The following is a 7,846-nucleotide window of genomic DNA, read 5'->3' on the forward strand; positions in this document are numbered from 1 at the left end:
GTACTGAATTTAAAAACTAACCTATTCATGATCACTGATATCAGTTGTACATGAAATCGCTAATTATAATTCTGAAACGTTGCCGATGAATCTAGAATCGGTTGGGATGTTTTTCGAAAATGCACTTACACGAACGCCGTAGAGCGCTTTCCGCCATATTGCATAGTGTTTACAAAATCACGTTTCGCGAAGGCCGGTATTGAGACGCCTATTACATCACGTATATTTCATATTCAGCTTCGAAAATGCATCACTGAATTCCCCATACATTTTGGAATCAAATTGCAACTGGTCTGTGTCACCAATACCAACTGTCTAGATAATATGAGACGAAACATATTGGGTGTGAAAACGAACGCTGTGCGAAAGACAGCGCTGGTACGAAACGTAAACAAAGACAAATTCCGATTTTACACTGTCTAGCATTTTCTGAAATTTCCCAACATTCATCCGTTTATTCATAGCTTGCAATAGCTCAATACCTTTTGAATGGAAAGAGTATCGTAGTAAGAAATAGGAAATTATAAATAGATACAATGCAATGATTTGATAATTCATAAGAAATTGTCAAAGTTTCCGTGCAGCGTGACGCCATGACTGGCGCAAAATCACGCAGAACGACAACGGTAATTATCTGCATTTCTGTCCTTTTCTCTTACGTATAGTGAAAACGATAAAAACGTATAACAATCCACAGATAGTCAGAATCATTCTGATTACTTACATCTCCTATTTATGTACAAACGATCCCTGAATCAGTGGAAGGGTCCTCGCAAAATCCTGTGTACCCTTGTCAGCAAAGCCGCCATTTTGTAAGAAATCGGTCAGCGGTACGGTAGTGATTACGTAAGTTCTACATATTAGGCAATTTCTTTGAGGTGAAGGTTGGTTGAACAAGAGTAAACACAATCGCCATATCCTTCCGATTACATCAGTATTATGATGTATATTTTGCGGATAGTTCGATACTTTTTCATGAAACTGACTTCAGTATCTACATTTAGCCTTGTTCAATATCATATCATACGTGCATATAGGGTTTACGGTGTTTTATTCTTTGAAAGTTTTTGATTGTTTGAATCATATTTACATAAGAAATTGACATATTTATTGCAATACACCATATTCTAAACCTTTACACAAGTGTTAGAAGATCAAACGTAGCCATTACTGCAACTACTTTAGTTCCTATGATGTACAATATTCAATTTATTTGGACTAATATTGCAATTTCATATGAACAGGTTAATGAACGGTGATATAATTCAACCTTATATGTAAAACTGATAATATTAATGACAATGATTTATATATGGTATGAAATATATATGCACACATATTTAAAGGAATTGTCTTGTTCATTGCATAATTTTGTGTCGTTTTATAGACAAAAGAATGATGCATATAGATCGGCAAGGTGCGCGTTTGTTGGAAACGTTTTATGATTCTCTATCATTGTTTTCGATAATATATTCAATTCATATTCGATTAAATAATATTGTGATGACAGGATATCAAACTCTAACTACTTATAGGAAAATTGTTGAAAAATATATATACCATCTCATGTGTTAATTCGGACAAATCTTCTATCCATATTCTAATATATAGTTCCATATATAAAAAGCTATCTTTTTTGCATCTTTCATTGCATACGTATGAAGAGAAATAGCTTCATAATCATAAACAAACAAAATTCTTATCCCAAACAAAATATTCGGGTGTTGTGAAATATTATTTTTATTTACGTTAAATTGATGCCAAACAGGTGCGCGTGTTGTTCACAATAAGATACGCTGTCAAACTGTCTAATTGTTGATATATTCAGGACACTATTTAAATGGAAAAATCAGTCATTTTAAGTTTTGTTTAAAGAGTGTTAAATTCTGACATAGAAGTCTAGACCTTTTATACAATTAATGGAAATTAAGTGAGATATATACTAATCAGCATACCAATATCGTCTTTTTCCGACGTCGCAAAATGCATAAAAAAGCGATGACGTCAACTAAAATGTTGTATTATTTTCAGCAATTTCGTTACATTTTAAGATATGGCTTACGTTAAGATATGGCTAGTACTCTGGTAATAACGATGCAAAATTAGTCAAATTACATCTACACAAACAGGAGAATATGGGAATCTAAGAACTAACTTATATATCGGATAGGGCCATTCAAATCGCTATTACGTGCTTTCACATGTAATACGTTGTCATCTTTTCTTATAAATTGTGAAACTACCAAAGCGCATCCGTTCACATTGGGGAACTTTGAATTGGAATAGTGTGGTTCACCATGAATATAAAATAACGAAAATATAGCGTCCGTATCCACAACAAATTCTCACCACGTGATCTGAGTTACATTGACCTAGTGACCCCCTTATCATCATACGTGTATGACCTCTCTGTCGTCGCTTGACGTCTTAGAAGAAAATACGTTTTTGACATTTATTGCGAGTCATTTTTAATGTTGAGCGTATAACGTTATGCACAAGCACATAAACCCAATTCATATACGCTTGTGGCTCTGTCAAAAGTGGAAATGGCACACAACACTGAGAGTGAGACCAGCGAGAGCTGACGGCTACCTCGTCATGCTTTTGGTTCATTCGTCGCTACTTCAAATGATAGTCAACCACCATTTCAGCAAGTTTTGACCTCTCGGACACGTCGAACCTCTATTGTAGCATCTCGAGGCACGGCAGCACGAGTCAGGCATCGTTATATTGCTGCGCATTTGAAATCGACCGTGCAACAAACTTTGAACGCCATCATTATGCCGGAAGTACACTTAGGACCGTAGTGATTGGCGCCATCTATTGGCGAAGCAGTAAAGGGAGATAACTGAGGAATGTTCCCCATTCCTTCATTGTTTCCTTTTTCCTATCAACACAAATTCCATGTATTTTAGCAATAATAACGGTAATGCTATTTTTGAGGGAATTATCATTTGCAGAAGCCCTCGGTCTTTTTCAACTGCCCTCCTTCGTCGGGCAGTTAATGGAAGACCTCGGGCTTCTGCAAGTGATAATGCAGTCAGAAATAGCATTACCCTTATAATGTAATCATTGCAACAAAATTAAATTTTGCATTGTCACATCAAATGGACAGACCAACTGTAATGATTTTTCTCATAATTTTGGCCTTCGAATAAAAAATGAAACAACGATCATTATTTTGTTGTCACTTATCGCTATTTCTTACGAGAGGGGACCAATTGCTGGTAGAACAGTTGTCCGAGTTGCATGTGTGAAATTGAAATTTCACCACACACGCTTGTTGATTACCTGGCTGTTCTACCAGCAAGTAGTTACAAATGAAAATATGCTCTCGCTCGGGAAATACCAACAATTAAGGCACTCGTGTCGTAAACATAGTATAACATTGGCACTCATATAATATCCTCTATACATTTACATCAACTGTACCTCACAACATGACTCAGGGTTCCAGCAAAGGTCTTCAGCTTCATGCCGGTATGTCTGTACGTCTTGCCTTACTGTTGCACTCACATAAGGAAGAACGAATCAATGTCAGGCAACACACAGATCACGTTTAAATATTTATGAGCTTCGTCAACTACCTCACCTTGCAATATTAATATGTAATATTTCCAGTTGCGTAGGCCGTCGCTCGTGATATAAGAACCATGTACGATTTACATGTACATATGGCTCTAAACTCCACACAGTGCCATGCTTATACGGGGTTGTTCTCTGTTTGCCTGGGGCGGTGGGGTAGCCTAGTGGTTAAAGCGTTCGCTCGTCACACCGTAGATCCGGGTTCGATTCCCCACATTGGTACAATGTGTGAAGCCCATTTCTGGTGTCCCCCGCCGTGATATTGCTGGAATATTGCTAATAGCGGCGTAAAACCATACTCACTCACTCAAATCGCCTACAGTCTTAAAACAACATTTCATGGTCTGTTGACTGTTGATTACGCAATGATAAACTAGTGTCTCCCCTATGATCTAAAAGTGGACTCTTCTAGTTGAAGTAGTTGAAGGACAAAGAGACAATGTTTTAAAGAGTTTATTTATTTATAGGGCTGGATATTGCCCTGATATTCATATTGCGATATATTGCAATAATTTAAGAGATATTGCAATACATATTGTGATATATTGACAGGAAGCTTTCTGCCCAAGTGTGTACATAATAAATTCATAATAGCTCTCTGTGGTCGACATCATCTTACTTGCTGTTACACCATACTTTCAGCTCCCTGTCGCCATTCTGTATGGTTGTGTGCCAGTGGTTTACAGACAAATAAAATGATATAATGTGGAATTTTTAATCGAAGTATTGCAACAAAGGTTTGCGAACATAATGATAAAGGTAATAGTATAACATGATTTTCATGGTCAGTGTTCTTTGCTTCAACAGAATGCACTTCAATGCAGTATGTAATTATTGTGTGTCAGTGATTCATTCAGATTCAACTCCAATATAAAGATGTGTTAACATGAACTATTGCAAAATGAAACAAAAACATGATTTGGTTTAACTACTTGACATTAAAATCCAGTAACTAAGATCCTTGACAAGAATGCCATTATACAATCCTTCAAAATTTATAAGACTTAGACCTTTATGATAAATTGATATCATATGTGCCATTATGAAACAATCATAAATTACAAAGTAGTGTGAATTGTGAAATGGTCATTCAGAGCCAGAGGCTCTACTAATATGTCCAAATAAACAATTGGTCCATTTGAGGCAACTTAATTCCTCAGAATGAAACCATTCAAACCCACACAACGTTAAGCATTTGGTAGAATATATGGCACTTTTGGAGCCACTTATAATGTCACTTCCACCTGTAAAATGAAACCAATGGAAACAAAAGCTGCACTTTTAGAGCACATTTTGTGTCATGGAAATCAAGGGCAGATAATTCAAAGGGAGCTAACTTTGGAAGACCCAATACATTGCAGAATCTTAACCATGTCGCGATAATCGTATCGCGAGATACTGTACCGGTATATACCGGTTTATCGGTAATATTGCACAGCCCTATTTATTTCATATATATTTTACATCATATGATCACATCATATCATTTTCTGATCACGATGAAATGATCATTTATTTATCATATATCATATCATATCCCATCAGTATTGAGAGAGTTGACTTTTGGAGATGTCCACTCTCACTTAAAGTTGGTAAGGTAGCCACCGCTTCGAGGAACTGAAGGGTTATCTTCTTCCAGGAGCAAGTCTCAGTCCAGGAACGGAAGATATGTGGTCGCCAATGGTACTGCGTTTACCTTTACATTGATCTTTGACGCACTTCAGTGTGTGGCTACTTGTCTCACAACACTCAGTCGGTACTTGTGGCCATCATGTAGTACCTGTTTTCCTCCTCTCTGAGACAGAATGACGTCTGCAGGTTAGCCATTGTGACTATCAGTGCTTGGCGAACATTCCATTTTATAGGGTTAAGTTGGTTTAGAGCCTATTGGTAGCAGAGAACTGAGTATTTTACATTGAGAAATTAAGTACATGTAAATCTCATCATTGTTTTACAATGCATTAATCCCTTTCATTTTATTATAACCCAGTTGTAACTTCTTATTGGATGTCCTAATCATCTCTACTCAACTACATATCCTTATAACAACAGTCGATCAAGATTAGTATGGCCCTGACTAGTGAGTCAGGCTCATTATAAGAATATGGGGTGCATTTTCTAATCCCAATTAGCCTACATTGTGTTTGTATGCGATATGGGTTGAAGGCGAATTGAGATGCATGCGAAGAGAGACTAAACCGTTATAGCGTACAGAAACTCATGAACATATGTGAGTTTAGTTGTACGCCGCTTTTAGCAATATTCCAGCAACATCCCGACGGGGAACACCACAAATGGGCTTCACATGTTGTACCCATGTGAGGAATCAAACCCGGGTCTTCCGCGGCGTGACGAGCGAACGCTTTAACCACTTGGCTACCCAACCGCACGTACATGTACAATTGTACGTATACCTGTTGTTTGTTGTCGGCGCGTTATAAGAGTTAGTGATCAATCCATCTCGTTAATCTAGTGCTGACTGACTGACTGAGTGAGTTTAGTTTTACGCCGCTTTTAGCAATATTCCAGCAATATCACGGCGGGGGACACCAGAAATGGGCTTAACACATTGTGCCCATGTGGGGAATCGAACCCGGGTCTTCGGCGTGACGAGCGAACGCTTTAACCACTTGGCTACCCAACCGCACGTACATGTACAATTGTACGTATACCTGTTGTTTGTTGTCGGCGCGTTATAAGAGTTAGTGATCAATCCATCTCGTTAATCTAGTGCTGAAAGATCACCAGTATTGTTCGCATATTCCAAACCGAAACATGAGTCTCATTAACCTATTCTGACAATGACCTACTTTTCAGCTGATCCGAATGTTCTCGTGTGAATGTGAAAAGAGACAAACAACTCTGGTTACACTGAATTCAAATTCCTTGTTTCTTAAGAAAATGGTATTACAACTGAATTTTAGTTTAAAGGTCACATGCAACCAAAAAATCAAACATAATTAAAACACAATTATCACTTATTCATGACATATAATATACATTGCTGGTTATGAAAAAACATATAAACAAAATTATAAGCGTACAATCGCAAATCAAAAGTGCAATATTGTGTGCTTGGGTTTACTTCCCAAGAAACGAAGCAGCCGGGATACCGAACCCAGTCAGAGCGGGTGGGTGTGCACTCAAGTGTAACGGCTGGCTCATTTGCAGTTGCCCTCACGGCTCATTGTGTGTGTACATATAGAGATGTTGGATTTTGTAAATACATGCTCATTTTTTGTGTGTAACATTTTACAATCAACAGACATCATAACATGTCATGTGTTCAAGTATCACACCTGCCTGTCTGTGTAATTACATAATGTGACAGAGACCGAACTCGGGCCATAAATCAATGCGTTTTGTTTATGGTGTATAGCCTGATTGGTGTTAAGTTCAAATTGCATGTGGTCAGTGATAGCAGCTGTGTATTGAATATTGTTATGAGCAGACAGGCAGGCAGACACACAGGTGTCAATAAAACAAGACATTGAGTTTTGTCTGTGACAACGACATATCTATATCACAGTTAGAAATTCTGTCAACGCTAAATATTGACATTGCTTTTAAGTATCGAACTGAGAAAGTGACTCGGTAAGAAGAACGTGTGGTGAAATAGACAAATGAAATTATATAAACAGTTAAATTACTGTCATAACATATAAAAAGCTCGCGCCTGTGAGATATCAACAAAACATTAGAAAAATAGCTCACACCAAAGCCTTCACCGAGTATTCACCCGACAACCCGCTTCCAAGCTGCGCGAACCTATTTCACTGCGCACGTGCTATGAGCGCAGCCCAGCTGTTGAAACCAGTTTTCCCCAAAGTCGGGGGAAAATTAATGAAACGTTTGAACTCCGATTTCGCGCGGTTTTTTTCATCGCGTTATTTTTCAACTTTATAAGTTGAATTTGCATTTTTGACGCTTTGTTTCGGTAAGTCCATACCGAAATGTATCAGAATCTGCAAAGATGTGTTTTACGTTGCATGTGACATTTAAACTTTAATAACATCGTATTTCTATATTTTATGGCGAGGTTTAGGCAGTATGACCTGAACTAAGAACGCACAACGCACAATGTGATTGATAGAATATCAAGTCCGTACCAGACCGCCAAATGTTTCTAGCGACAGAGCCTCGTTTTGAGATTTCCACGATTTCCATATTTCCGTTTGTCAGAGCACTGTACGACAAAACACGCTGAACGACGTGTTTGCAAGGATTAGAAGGAGCGTATAGTTGCAATATACAAGTGCTT

General features: G+C 37.8%; 1 long non-coding RNA gene across 1 annotated transcript; it reads left to right on the forward strand.

Annotated features, from left to right (window-relative positions):
- The first annotated feature begins 3,793 nt into the window (after window positions 1–3,793).
- On the forward strand, window positions 3,794–5,511 carry LOC124265078. The gene is made up of 3 exons (XR_006895339.1): window positions 3,794–3,831; window positions 4,462–4,465; window positions 5,451–5,511. It is a non-coding gene; the product is annotated as an uncharacterized LOC124265078 (long non-coding RNA).
- Window positions 5,512–7,846: the final 2,335 nt, after the last annotated feature.

The sequence above is a fragment of the Haliotis rubra genome, unplaced genomic scaffold (assembly GCF_003918875.1).
Source record: "Haliotis rubra isolate DU_JTF1 unplaced genomic scaffold, ASM391887v1 Scf96, whole genome shotgun sequence".
Classification (NCBI taxonomy): Eukaryota; Metazoa; Mollusca; class Gastropoda; order Lepetellida; family Haliotidae; genus Haliotis; species Haliotis rubra.